The sequence below is a fragment of the Salarias fasciatus genome, chromosome 12 (genome assembly GCF_902148845.1).
Source record: "Salarias fasciatus chromosome 12, fSalaFa1.1, whole genome shotgun sequence".
NCBI classification, from domain to species: Eukaryota; Metazoa; Chordata; class Actinopteri; order Blenniiformes; family Blenniidae; genus Salarias; species Salarias fasciatus.
This window is the reverse complement of record NC_043756.1, coordinates 10400343-10415516: the sequence shown is the minus strand read 5'-3', so window position 1 is coordinate 10415516 and position 15174 is coordinate 10400343. Positions and strand designations below refer to the sequence as shown.

General features: G+C 44.2%; 1 protein-coding gene across 2 annotated transcripts in view; it reads right to left on the bottom strand.

The window, feature by feature from the left end:
- The window catches only part of arb2a (ARB2 cotranscriptional regulator A), a 143578-nt gene that overhangs the window by 48805 nt on the left and 79599 nt on the right, over positions 1–15174 (bottom strand). The gene's annotated exons all lie outside the window — the stretch shown is intronic.

The following is a 15174-nucleotide window of genomic DNA, read 5'->3' as shown; positions in this document are numbered from 1 at the left end:
ATGATCTTGGTATATTTATTCCAGTTAAGTGTCGGTGAAGGTACCCTTTCAAATCTTTCAACAATAAGGAGATTTTTTTTTTTTTTTTTTTTTTTTTTAGAAAGACACTCAACAACTTAAAAGAAGTGAATGCTGTATTTAAAACTGACTGAGTTCCTACTGTAAAATGACATATCCATTTTGTCAGTTAGTATTTGCTTTAAAAGGCTATTCCCCGTCCGGCATGCAGTTCCAGCGTATGTCTTGAGCAATGACAGCAAAGGCCCAGTGGACAGCTTTGTAGGCGAAGGATACAGATTCAACCTGATGTATAGCATAATGTTATAAAGTGAAATATGAAAGAGCACTGCTCCACTGTAGCATGTCCTTGTCACGTTCTGTGCGAATGTCCTTTCCTATGCACGTTCAAATACCCCGGTCCCCATTCTTAATACCCTTTCCCTTCACATGTCACAGAGAATGTGGCGTTCGCAGACCCGTCTTCCTATTCCCCCCTGAATGTCAACGCCAAGGAAAATGTCACACAAAGGACTTGTTACCGCGCTACAATAGGCTCCCCACACCGCTGGTCCCACCCCAAGGAGTACTATAGCCAGGTCTGGGGAACGTGCCGTTTCACTCTCGTTTGCTTCGAGATAAAATGGGAAGAAAAGAGAACAAGACTTGCAACAATAGGTTAACAATCACTTACTGTACACGCTTAGTGAAACTTTCAGGCTGCTGTGGCCTACTGGAGACGGTGTACTACTGCTGAATAGCACGGATGGCAAGTTTTGTGATTTTTTTTGGACAACAATGAGGTTATGGACCGTGTTTTAAAGTGCAACGTTCATTTTACAGACTAATTTTGAAGTATGCTGGACTTCTGTTGGTCTCAAGGCAATACAAACAAACAGACTTGTACTTCAGCAGGACATCAAGGTAATGTTGAGTCAAAGGCATTGAATGAGATTAGGAAATAGTTTGTGATTACATGTGAAAAATGAATTCAGAATGGCCCACAAGTCAACATGCAGATTAAAAAAAAATGCAGGGCACAAGAACAGGACAGTGTTTTTTTATGAAGAAGGAGAGGGTGGTTGTTGCTGAAGGTGCAGGTGACCCACATTCCAGGGCATTCGAATTCATGCTGCCATGTCCAGCCATTTAAAAGTGGGAGTGTATCGAGACAAATTGAACCTATTGAGGCATTAAGGATTCGCACATCTTACAGATGATAAAGATTCCACTAGAGCATCTTTGTCATAGTGGGTAATAAAGCATATCAAGAAGAGCGGTATACACATTAACACAGAGAAAGAAAAGCCCTCTGCAATGGAGGCAGACAGAAAAAAAGACAGACACTGCACGTGTATGCACAGACACATTTGTTCACCCCACAAAGAATCATACGATCACATACACACTCCCCAGTAAAGTCCCTCCTTATCCACGGTTGGTTGAAAAGCTCTCCTCTGGCAGAACTGGGCCCAGGGGAGCAGCAAACTCAACCTTTTAAAACTGGAGGTGTCAGTCAAGGTCTTGTTTTCTGGCGCTGGCCAAATGGGCGAATTTCTGGAAAAAATGGGGCTATCAGGGGCCAGAAAACAGCAGACAGTGGACTGACTGTGCACGGAAAACTCGGAGAACAGTGAACAGGGCCAGGCTTCAAACTTCACAAAGTGGTTAAATGAGTCTCCTTTGCAACATTTATATTTTTCGTTTTTATTGTAAAAAGCAAATCAACTATTAATACATATATGCTTCAATGGATGCCAGATTAAAACTGCAATAATAATACATTTTGTAACTGATTCCAAAGTAAACTTAGCACTCTTTACCAAGCATGTGCCAACCTGCCATTAATGACAGCTTTTTGAAGTCTATCCTCAAATGTTTTGACATGACACATTTAAAACAAAGTACTTCAGAGAAAACAAAGGATCTGAACTCAGACTGAAGCAATGATAGAATACAGACGGGGAGGGAGTGTATGTATCGGTGTACGGCCGCATCTATGTAGGCATATGTGTGTAGGACTTAATGTGAGAGTAGACAGGAGCCCACTCATCAACGACAGAGGGTCTTTTTGGTGGAAAAGCAAGTGAATGACAGTGAAGGATAAAGGCGTGCATAAAGGGAAAAAAAAAGCCTAAAAGCACAGCTGGTAAGGTAGGAGTAGGGCTGGCATTATAGATGGTGCTTTTCACAACTCCACGGAACTGAAATCATGGATTTTGAATTTAGACAAATCACATCAAACAGTTTACAAAAATGGGGTTGTAAGAAATCAAAAGTTATCAACATGATTCGATTCAGAACTCATGGATGTTACGTGAAAGGTGCAAAGCGCACTTTGTCTTTCCACAACCAACTTTTGAGCTGAAGTTTCGCCTATAATTTACCGTTCAATTATGCTCGCAGTGTCTTGTACTTGCTAAAACGAAAAGGGAGAATAAATCTTCATGACGCCACAACTGAAGATTAAAAAACCAAAGCAACTTCTCGTCTCAACACGGGCCGTATCAATCACTCGTCGTGACAGCTCCCGTCGCCGCAACGGCTGCACACACACGGCTGGCTGCGGTAACAGTCAGGGTAATAGGTTGACAAATAATGTGTCGAGGAGCGAATACTCAGTGTGGCCCTTAACCACAGTCGTTTTGGCACCTACTGGGTCCCATGTTTTACCGGCCACAATGACAGGCGTGGTTAGATGCGTGCTGAAAGCATAATCTGAGCATGTCTGTGTCTTCTCCAAGGTGGGTGAAACTCATGGAGCACCGTGAAGCCGCACACATGTAAATGGATATAAATATAAGCTGTCTTACTGCACAAAAAAAATTCATTTTACACGCTCGCCCGTGAGCTAAAGTAAGTCATGTACATCCAGAATGTTAAATGTGCTAATTCACTATGTAACTGCAGACAGCAGCTTCGACACGGAAACAAGTCAGCTGTTGTGATCAGTCTGGTGTCGGACAGGGGAACAGGAGAGAAACATGTGGAAATACTTGTTGAGCTAAAACCAACACGCAGATGTTGAGACATTTGCCGCCTTTGTGCTGGCCTTTTCTTTAAATGCGAAAGCAGCTGGATATGTGAAGCCAAGTGAAAGGTGGGCGGACATGTGGGGCTTGTGAGTGAAAAAATTCTGAGAGGCGTGGAAAGGGAGAGAGCCTCTGAACGAAAATCAAAAAGTGGAACGCACGAGGAGGAACGGAACAGAAGACGCGAAGCAAGACTGATGAGAAACAGACAGATGTGCAAAGCACAGAATATAATATAAATACTTTATTAATCCCCATGAGGACAATTGTCTTTCCCCGAGCCCACTTCACAGGGACATCAGACCAAAGGGTCGGATCTTTGGAGCATCTCTAAAGGAAGCCTGGCTTTTACTGCGTTCTTTAACTGTAAGCATGAAGATGAAGCGTGAATGGAAATGATGTACCCCGTCACAAGAGTTCAGACCGGAGTCCTCAGCCTGAAGGGCGGCCTTCAAGCACACAGTACCACCTTGAGGGAATGTTTATCACCAATCTGAAGCACTTCATCTATCTCCTGCACCATTACATGCATAACAGTGTAATTCAGATAAATTATTAAGGCCATTTTTATACCACAATTTAGTAAAGGAAAAAAAAGATGTTATGTTAGAGAGGGTTTATTTTTTTGAACATATCCGTGACCTGTTCAGTATAGCTGCTTATATAGTCATGTTTATGCCACTCTGACTGAATTCCTTTTAATTGAGAGGTCAAATTGTCCTGTTTAGATGATCACTGAATGAAGTGATCAATCTGATGTGTGGGTTCATATGAAAATCTAACTGAGTCCGTGGATTAATCCCATAATGCCTTCTGTAGTGACGCTGGACATTTGTGAGATGTGCATGACTGCACACCCAGTTTTACCTGGAGGCGAGTGAAAAATGGTGTAAACATCCAGCCTAAACCATGAAATGAAAATGGCAATAACAATCTGAGGCATTTGGAAATAAATGAAGAAATAAAGCTGGGCTTAAACTGGACTAAGTTTGGCTGCACAGCCTCTGAACCTCTGACATGGCCAACTGGTGGCTTTTTGGACAGATGCGGTTTCCATCCGTTTCCCTTGTGAGCCACAATATCCAAAAGTCAATAACCTTTACTTGATGAGGAAATGTCATTTTAAGCACATGTGAATCAGATATCCATTTTAGTCACTTTGTCAATCCTGGATCCTCCGGCTAGTGAGGATGAAATGTTTGTGGCCCAGATTTGAACCATGATAAAGAAGCTGAGGCACAACAAATGATGCAGATTTGATTTCATTCTCAGACCACATGTACTCACACTCTGGCTGAACTATGAAATCCCCCTTTACCCGCCTCCAAACCCACCCTTGCTTTTTTTTTTTTTTTTTCCCCCTCCTCATAAACCATTTCTTTTCTGATTTCTCTGCAGAGGGCCTGGTTGCTATCGAGACACGCAAACATCACAGATTCTGACCCCCTGGTTGGCACAATTCTACTAAATCCAGCTTTTCACAAGCCCCATGAAATAGGCAGCCCCTGCGTATTTGGAGCCACTCAAAAACGCGCAGTCGCATTTTACACGCAACGCAGACTTTCCTCTAACCCCGGTATCTTGTACCTGACCTCGCACATGGCCCTGAGCGGTGTACAGTATTTAGCGCTTTAAGCTGCTTCCTGCTACAAAGCCAGCTAATTGCCAGACTTTCTGTAGTGCATAATCTTATTTTCACCGCTGACGTAGAATGTGATATGCAATGGGTGTGCACATAAAGGAGGGAGGGGGGGGGGGGGGGGGGGGGGGGGGGGTTGTATTAATCATGTTTATTTATCTGGACGAGGAGTTGAAATAAGCGACGAGACATCATTTAACAGCATGCTAAGCTAATCTCTGGTCGAGATAAATACTTCATTTCTCTCCTCTCCCCGTGACGCTCCCTTGCTCACGACTGCTCCGCTGACGCTACATCTAAACACCGGCAATAATAAAGACAATTATTTAGGCCTTTGATAATTATGTGTCAAAGGCAGCGAAAGCCACTAGATAATTGGGCGAAAACTGAATGGTAATCCACAATGGAGTTCCCTGCGGAGAGACAAGCAGACTCATCCCTAGAAAGAATGCAGAGTGAGAGAAAAGAGAGAAAAAACGGCAAAGACGAAAAGATGAGAGCTCTTTAAGGGGCCTTGCTCACTGTCAGATAGTCAATGTGAAAAGCCACAATTATACACAGAGTGTGTGTGCGTGCGTGTGTGTAACTGGCGAGCAGCAAACAAGAGATAGGAAAGCAAGTGATAAAGAGAGAATGATGGAGAATAAGTGAGAATGAGAAAGAGGACAAAATGTAGCGCGTTAGAAAGAGTGAGCAAAGACTGAGCAGAGGCCAAGGGGAAGGAGGAGAGGAGTGTATGTATGAATGAGAGAGGGAGAGGGAGAGGGAGAGAGAGAGAGAGAGAGAGAGAGAGAGGCACCCCATGATGATGCCAGTCAGAGACAAGGCTTATAATGTGGCTGCGCCATGCACTGCCAACAGCCACAGATAATCTAGGACTACCCACTGAGCACTGAAGCACTGCTTAAATATTTGATTGATTAACTGTCCTGTTGCTGCCAGAGAGTAAGAGGAGAGCATCAGAGAAGCCAGGGCGAACGCAGAAAAAAACAAACAAACATGCATGTGGGTGCACACCGAAAGGTTCGAAAACACATGGCGCAGATACACTAACACATACACCCCCATAAATCCCAATACAACAACATTGGAAGAGGGGCACAAACAAACACACACCAACATGTACACACTGAAAGCACATGTAGGCTCTGCTGAGGCAGTGGCAGCGGCTCGGCACGAGAAAACAAACATAAAAGCTGGCTGATGCTATTGCAACAATTTTTTATTTTTTTTTGGTGCATATTTTAATCATTAGTTATTGAGGTTTAATTAAGTAGACGCTTAGTTGATTATCCTTAACTGTATTTCTTCCTTTATTTATAACTGATTTTTGGGTGCTGGGTCAAAGACGGGTTGACGGGAGTTAGAGTATCGCAGGTTTAGCTACGGCACGCATGAAAAAAAAAAAAAAAGGCAGCCATCCTTGTTCATCCCTGGCTGTGAAAACACAGGCAGCTGGCCCCCCACGCTCCAACACCCTCCACAGGAAGAGACAACACCAGCGCTTCCTGTGGCTTTGAAGCAGCAGTCTCGGGTCCCCTGTCGGTCCCCAGCTTCCTTTGTCTTAACCACAGGAAGGAAGCCCTCTCTTGCACGAGGCCACGATACTCCAGGGAGCGGGAGGGAGTGTGTTTGTGTGTGTGTGTGTGTGCGCAACCTTTAGTGTTGGGAGCGCGCAGAGGTTTTTCTTTTTTTTTTTTTTACTGAGGTCACTCGCATTTACTCGCAGGGTTTTTTCCCCTCTGACTCCCCGGTGCATGAACTTTGGTCGAGGCCGGAGTGTAGAGTCGGAGGGAGCGAGAGGAGGAGAGAACTGCAATAACTTCCTCCTCGCTTTCCTCATTCCTCTCATGGCTACTGGCCAACTGTGTGATGGAGAGAAAATGAAGGAGAGCGAGGGAGATGGCGGGTGGAGAGAGAGGCTAAGAGAGGGAGAACGCTGAACCGTGAGAGGGACGGCGCTGGACACTGGGTGGGGAAAGGTGGCGCAACTCTGTGGGGATGTTGGGGGGGATTCCACGTGTGTGTGAATGTATGAAACGCACACACGTGTACGCTCGCGGACCCTCACACACACACACACATGTACAGGGACGTACGTCCACACCAGTGGGGGCGGTGAGGAAAAGGAAGGCCAATAAATATTTACTGACACAGCAGAGGTGGAGAACGGCTGTCCACTGGTGGAAACAAAAGACAGAGGATGAGGAGCGGCGTGCCAGGAAACCTGCCGGCTGCGGGCGCTGCGCCCCGCTTGTGCCCGCATGGGAGACGAGAGGAAGACGGGAAAGAGAGGACAGAGGAGAGAGCGAGAGAAACACAGGGACAGAAAGCGGGAGGGCAGGGAGGAAGGGAATTAGGAAAGGACGAGTGGCGCTGCGAGTAAGACAATGTTCACGAACAACAGCATTCCACACGCAAAAAAAAAACTGCTTTTCATTTAATAAAATAAGACATGTAAGTTTTTTGGCCTTTAGAGCTCACAATTAGGTAATAATGTATCTGAATAAATTAAATGTTTGGAAAATTTGAGCACAAGTCTCCACATAATTGGAGTTTTTATCTGCCTCCAAATGCAAAGTAAGTTGAAAAGTACATCAGGAGTCCTGTTGGCTTCACATTGAAACGATATCGACACAAGAAAGTGGACAAAGTTTTGAAACATTAACAGAAAAGAGGGCCCATCTATTGTTTAGACTGCAATGAGGGAATTTCTCTAAATGTCAATTTCTCATTAGAAGGCGCTTCCTCACAAAGTGAAATTGTGGCACATTGACTAATTAAAGCCCGAGTTAATTAAAATAAAATGTAGTTAAAAAAAAATGCATAAGGTATAGTGGGCTGGGTCTTTATCATTCCCAAATCACTCTGCATGTTTAACAGCTTTGGTCTACAGAGTGAAGTGTTAAAGTTACTTGTATCCTTCGGAAACAGTCTGGGTCTCCTCCTCGCCGCTCGCCTTTCCACTGCCTCTCTCTCACTCTCAAAGTGCTTCTTTCTTGTCTTTCTGCCTGTCTCCCAACCCTCCGGCAATGCTGTAAAATAGAAACCTAACCTCAATATTTTTCCTCACGGTGCTGGGACTTGCTGGCCCATTAAATTCCCCTTCCCATGTGTCAGCTTGCACATTTCCACCATGAAATTTTCGTATAATTAAACTTTCTTAATGATTTATAAGCTATAATAATAGCCGTAAGTATTTCAGAGCAGGTTAAAGGGACAGCCTCTAAGTGTACACCGGGGATGACCCTGTTTTAACATAGTTTCGGATGGGTGATTCTCGGCTGGAGAGGGAGGATGGATAGGGCGAGCGAGAGTGGGATTGACGGAGGGAGGGGAGCGAACGAGTGAGGGCCTAACAAGGGCGGGTGGAGGCGGAGGAGGCTGAGACCTTTGTGTTGTAACTCAGGGTGATACTGACATCGAGGAAAACCAAGGGCTCCCTGAACCCTGGCAGGGAGGAGGCAGCTTACCACAGACAGACAGAGAGACACACACATGCAGAGCAGGCATAAGCAACAACAGAGGCAGACAGATAAATATGGAAACCCTGGGCGGCGGTGGGGGGGTGGAGGGAGTGAAACGAGAAACGGACAGGGAGCTTAAACATCATGGGAAAATATATCATGCAGAGAACAGTGGAAAATACCACATAATATATATGATGCACAAGAATTTTGAACTATGAATCAATTTCTTCTTTCACATAACCTAAATAAAGTCATTTAATGCAGCTGAGTCACACGTTCAATAATAAACTGATAAAGAGTTCAGTTTACACACCGCTTAGCAAGAATCAGTGACTAAATGACGGTACAAATGGTTCAAATTCTGGGACATACAGGAACACACACACGAACACACACACACACACACATACACACAGATGTTTGCTCTCTGCTGCTTCTCTGATGGTGAGGCTGATATGATTGCCACTTAGGAAATCAGTGTGTTTTCACACCACTCTCAGCTCTGCCAAAGCTAATGTGTTAAATATCCATCGGGTACTGCTGTCCATTTCTAAGACACACAGACACACACAGCCTTAGGGGCTGATAAACACTGATTCCTTCTACTAACTGAGCCCAAAGTTGGCATCCAAGCCAACATTTCTAAATTGGGGTGTAGTGAGAAAATTTCCTAGGAGCTATGATGTGGAATTTTCACTCAATTCTTCTAAATTTGTTGTGAGAAGGTTGAAGTGGAGCTAAATTTTGACAATTGTGTGACTTTTTTCACTCGTCTTTCCGTCATCAAGAAAAGCTCATTTTCATGCGCGCAAGTTCTGCACAAATTCACTTTTACGCCATAAAAATCCACGCTTGTTCAGTTACTGTGCGCGGCCGGTAAGGGTGGGGTTCGCTCCTGGCAAAATCTACCAGTGGACTGTTTTTCACCTCAGCTGCGAAGAAGATAATAGGAAGATGGAGGAAATGAAACAAAACAACAATCCTGAAAGTGCCGACTGCCCTGTAAGTTACCAGCATATCAGGTGTGTGTGTGTGTGTGGCAGGAGCTGAATTCTCGAGGGAGATATTTTGTTTAAACTTCCAGGACCACTCGACCTATCTCTGAGTGAAAAGCTGCATGAACGAATATAAAAAAAAAAAGAAGTTGGGAGAAAAAAAAAGAAAAGAGGAGGAGAGGTAAAAGACAGTGCTAATGAAAGTGACAAAGAGAGCGTTCCCCCCCCTTTAGTTATCTTCCTCTGCTGCTTCATATTTGCTCATCTCCGGTGCCGTGGGGCAGGGAGAAAAGAGAGGGGCCCGAAAAAAAGAAGGGAAAGAAAAGGAAAGGCTGCGTGAACTCTCTGTACTCAAAGAAAGGAAAGAGTGAGGGAGGGAAAACTACAGAAGGCCAACTGAAGTTAATGGTAATATATAACAATCTGAAATTAACTTCTCATTGCCACTAGCCATGATTTAAAACAGCTTTTTAACGAGAGGAAAGATGAGTCAGAAAAAGAAAGAGAGAGAAAGGGTTGAGGCCATGTTACAAATTGGACAGGCTGGGGGAAGCTACAAGTTAATTCGCCCCATCATATATAAAAGTTCTCAATTCTCCAGGCTCGTGTACATAAATTATTATTTTTATGCCCAAAGTGTTCAAGACATGAGATTAAAAGATATATGAATGAAATTCTAATACAGAGGAAAAGAAAACATAAAATAATTCAATTATCCTTTCAAACGAGCTGAACGAAGATGCAACAAAAAAGATCTTAAATAGTGTCAAATTGTTTCATTCACCTATTTAAAAGGAAAAAAAACCCCCACAAGTTAAAAACACTGAAATCAAAAACCACATCAAATTAAACAAATATAAATAAATTGAGTCATAATAAATTAGGAATGAAGAATAAAGCTATTATTATAATCATTATTTGATAGGGAATGCATTTAAAAAAGCATAGCACAAATAGAAGTAAAAATATTCACTTTGGTTAGTTTTTTTAAGTTATTTTAATGCTGTTTATTTACTATTACACTCAACCACCTCAGCAATATACTTTTGAGTGCATAATAAAGTCTCAACAATGATTCCCTTAATGAATTACATGCAACAGTAAAAAAAATACAACACACCAGTTGAAGTTCTTTTTCAAGTGATATTGTTGATTAAAAACAAAGCCTGAGAGGAGGACGAGGTGCGTGCACGCACACGCACACACACACACACACACACACACACACACACACACACACACACACACACACACACACACACACACACACACACACACACACACACACAATTCAGTATAAAGCATATTATTAATCTTATAAAAAAAAGCAATTAAATCAAAGTGGTATAGCGCCTGAAGCTATGAGGACTGTCAATTCTGCTGGAAATGCCACAGAAGATTACTGTTGGGTTTGTGGATTCCATGAACCCTTTTTTGATTAGGGAGTCAATTATTTCTTATTACTGAAGATGCTATTTCGGAAAGAGACCTTGTCAGTCAATCATGCAAAAAGTCCTCGAAAAGCGTGAATAAACCGTTAGAGGGAGAGGTGGAGGCGGGGTAGGGGGGTGGCACTGACCCTCTTCCCTACCCAAACTCCTACTTGTAGTGAAAATTACCTTTTAACTATTACACCTCTGTCAGGTCTTTGTCAGCGTATGGTAATTAGGGCCTTCAGTGGAACGCATTTGAAGAGAAAATATATTTATTAGTTTATCTCAGAGAGAGGCATTTACCTAGAGCTGAAGGTAAGTCTGAATGTGGTGATTATCTTGTCATTTTCAATTCCCCCCCTCCCCCACCCAAGAGTGTGCACGAAGGTGTTTGTGTGTCCGCGCATCTCCGAGTGAGTGAACGACAGGTAATGCACGGCTGTGTGTGAATGGGCAGACACATATGCATTCATACATATAGGAATATAATATCCATATATCTTTACGTCCGTGCATGAGAGTATGCATGTGTGTGCGCGTGCGAGTGTGTGTGTATGTGTGTGTGTGTGCTTTCACCGCATTCAGCACACTGATTGGCGAGCACAGCACATTTCTCCCATCCTCTTTGTTCTGTGTTGGGTTTGACACCTCTAAACAATAACAGCGCTTCACTTCGCCCAGCCCCAACCCACCACCTACCACACGCTGCATGGACGGGAGCTGCCAATTAGCACTATCAAACACCCCTCATCAGCTGTCTCCTTACCATAGAAAACACAACAAATCAATAATTCAGAGTTTCCTTCAAAAACAATCACAGTCATCAGCGGACTTAAAGATACAGGAGAGGAGAGAACATGATCGCTAATTGCACAGTGAGGCTGATGTTTACGAAAGATGTAAAGAGAGGAGCTAGCATAGCCGCGGCGCGGAGCGACTCGACGAGCTCGAAAACAAAGATTTACTCCCTCAAACTTCGTTGTGTGGAACTGGCCGAGTTTTTTTTTTTTAGGAGCGAGCTCCTCCTTGACCTCACCCCGATGTGACTGAAGGCTCATTGGCTGAATCGTGGCGCTTTTAGAGTTGCTTTCACAGATTTCCTTAAGACTGAGGATGCCTCACTCCCTCTTTCAGTTGATCCACCTTTGTCTAACGCTGTGTTTGGCGGCCGGTGGGCAGCCTGACGCTACGGCGTGATGGTATGACCCAGGGGACAGGGGGCCGACGTGGGGAGAGAGAGACACAGGGAGGTGGGGGGGGACCTGTCATGGTGAGAAGGTCTCGGAGGGGCGGCGGTGAGCAGAGGTGACTGGGAGATGACTGTCGCTCTTCTCGGTGGTCCAAGCCCTTTTCATTAACCTACACCCCTGGGTTCACCAAACAGAAACGGGGTGAACGTGAGGACCGGGGGGGGGGTGTTCGATGCAGACGGGTACCGAGCAACCAGCCCCGGTGACCACCGGAGACCTGCCGCCTGCCCGCCTTCCTGTCTGACTGAATGCAGATCGGTGTCATCCATTACTGACAGGGGAATGCTTTTTAACGAAATGCAAACACAAACAGGGGCGCATGCATGGGCACACAGACAAAGACAAAACACATAAGAATACACATGCATGGAAGCCTGCACAGGGAAAGACAGGGGTAACAAAGGACAGGCAGTGCCCCCTAGTGTTTTCATCAAAGAGAATTCAGACCAAATCAACTAACCATCACCCCAAATGAATTAAAAAAAAAAACAGACAGAAGAGAGCAGAGAGCAGTGAGAGACTTGGGGGGAGGCGAGAGGTGAAAAGGTTTAATTCATGAGAGAAATGGCTTCACAAGAGGAAGGCACAGACGGAGAGGTGGGTGAGGAAGGTGGAAGGGGCAAGACGCTGGAGAGAAAAATGAAAATGATGGAGGAAACAAGGGATGAAAAACGCAGGGAAGTTAACTAGTGGGTACGGGGGGGATGGGGGTGTGTTGTCGATGCTACTTGGTTGGTCGCGGGGGGTGGGGGGGGGGTTCAAAGTTGTCTGACACCGCCAAGATATTTTTAATGTTCAAGGCCATGAAAGCGAGAGAGTGAGAGGGGGAGACCGAGGGAGAAGCTGAGAGGCCATGCATGAAAGCCAACGTCAGAGGAGTCCAGAGGAGTCGTCGAGTGTGAAGCCATCTAATAGGAAAGCCGAATATATATGAGCTAGGGACACACACACACACACGCACACACACACACACACACACACACACACACACACACACACACAGACCCCCGATGTGGCCCGGTAACTGATCTCAACATGAACCACAAACTAATGATGGGCGTGATGCGGGAGCGCTGAAAAGCTAGCTTGCAGGAACAATAAAACAAAATGCACACTCATGCTTGAAGATAAAACATTTGTATGTGAACATGAAAGAATAAAACGAACATCTGTGCACTCGGACAGTACGCCCGGCTTCATATTCCCGCCATGAAACAAGGCCTTCCCTTCAGTGAGTTCCGCATCCAGCTCCCAGCCAGCGAAGACATCAAAGGGTGCTCCACACCGGGAGTCTCTCGCTTGCTCTCCTTTCCCCATCGTCTCTCTACCTTCCTTTGGTCTTTCACAACCCCATCATATTTCACAGCACATAAAGCCTTAAAATGGCACATAAAACAGTTCATCTCTTTTCACTGTCAGCTTTCCAGGCTTAAAAAATTAAATATGTTTTACTGCAGGTACATAACTAAAACACATCCCTGGAAAAACTGCTATAAACGATTCAAACTGGTGTTTCCACAGATATTGGAGGCTATAGAAGGGGGAAATGGATCAGCTGAATGGTTGGTAAGGAGTATATCAAGATTAAAGGGCAGAAAAAATAAGCCCGAAGACAAACGGTGGGATTGCCTGTTTTCCCATTTCCATCAAATTCATCATTATGTGTTTTCTGTTTAACATCCGGATCTGTGAGGAAAATAAACAGTGCAGTATGCAGGTGATGTGCACACACGCACACCCACACACACATACACCTCAGCGAACTCAGAAAGTGCTGTGACCCTGGTACTGAGGGTTTGAAGTAGGCAAAGCGAAAACACCACAGAATACCAACAATGCATCGAGTGAACTTTAAAAGCAGCGAGACACAGAGAGTGATCGAGGCAGGCGTGGATGAAGATGCAGAGTTTGAAGGAAAAAAGCGAAAAAGGATAAGAGAAGATGGAAGATAGAGAAGCATTGGAGGGAAAGAGGGTTTAAACTTCAACCCCTCGAGTCACGGAGTTCACTGACATTTGCACCAGGAGCCGCCTCGCGGCTTTTCAAAAACAGCACTTTCTCTCCTTTCAAATCCCAACGCTTATTCTTCCTCCTACATTTGCCACAGAATGGGACTATTCAGACTTCAGGGTAGAGCAATAAAAAGAGGAAAGAAAAACAGGAAAACAAAACGGATTTGAAGTGTCGAATTCATGGGACGCTTGTGTGACAATTTGCAACTCCGTACCTCCTTAAGATTCCTCTCGTATATTGTATGTATTGTTATGGCGAAATTAAAAAGGGGGAGGGAGGGGGGGGGAAAAATGATACGTGACAAGTGATTCATTTGAGCTGTCAACATGTCATCTTCAACACATTCAAACCTCGTGTCAAGCGTTTGTATTGCCTCTCTGCTGAAGGTGACCGAGGTCGTAACCAGCTGACACACCCAGGCACAGCAGGTGAAGGCTTAGAACCGCCACAGTGGGAACGGCACATGCGAGACAATGGTAGGCATGCGAGAGTGAAAGGACTCCAGGAAGAACGGGAAATCCTCGCAAAAAATACAGAGTTTTAATACATACGTAAGAATTAAATGACAAAAAAAAAAAAAAATAGTTTAGAAACTCAATAAGCCTTTTTGCAGATCATTCATTTGACATTTTAGGCGATGGTGAATGATAAAGTTGGGCAAAATTTTCAGTTTAACGGCTTAAAGAAAATGAATGACACTTGAGAAATTAATTCTTTCAGTTGTAAGTAAGAAGTGTGAGAAGCTTGAATCGCTGGGAGAGAGTGGATGGTTTTCGGCTGAGACCGTTCGTCAAAAAAAAAAAAAAAAAAAAAAGAGAGACACAAATACAAAAAAGTATAAGAACACAGGTGTGAAGGAGAGAGAAGTGAGGTCAGTATCAAGTTAAGGGTTGGAATAGTTGGCAAAGAATGCCAACGCAAGTCCAATGTGAAGTTGAGGTTAAGAGAGGGAAGGTTAAAAAAAAAAGAAGTGTCTCAATCGGAAGCAAAGGGGAAAAGAAAAGAATAGGTGAACACTCAACACACACTGATATACACACACAAACACACACACCAGAGCAGAGATAAAAAAGAAGAAAACAAGAAGAGGTAAGTTTACAGACAAGTGGCAGCACAGAGGAGAAAGTAAAAGGGTGACCACAGGAGCTCGTACAAGCCGAGAGGAGCGAGAGCGAAGAAGAAAGAAGAATGGTATCAGGAAATGGTTTGACATTTTTGAAAAAAAAAAAAAAAAAAAAAAAAAACACGGGGCGGCAAGGGGTGAAGGGAGAATGAAGAGGTGAAGGCGAGCTCGGTTGCGAATTAGGAAAGAAACGGACGAGACAACAAATGACTGACGGGAGAG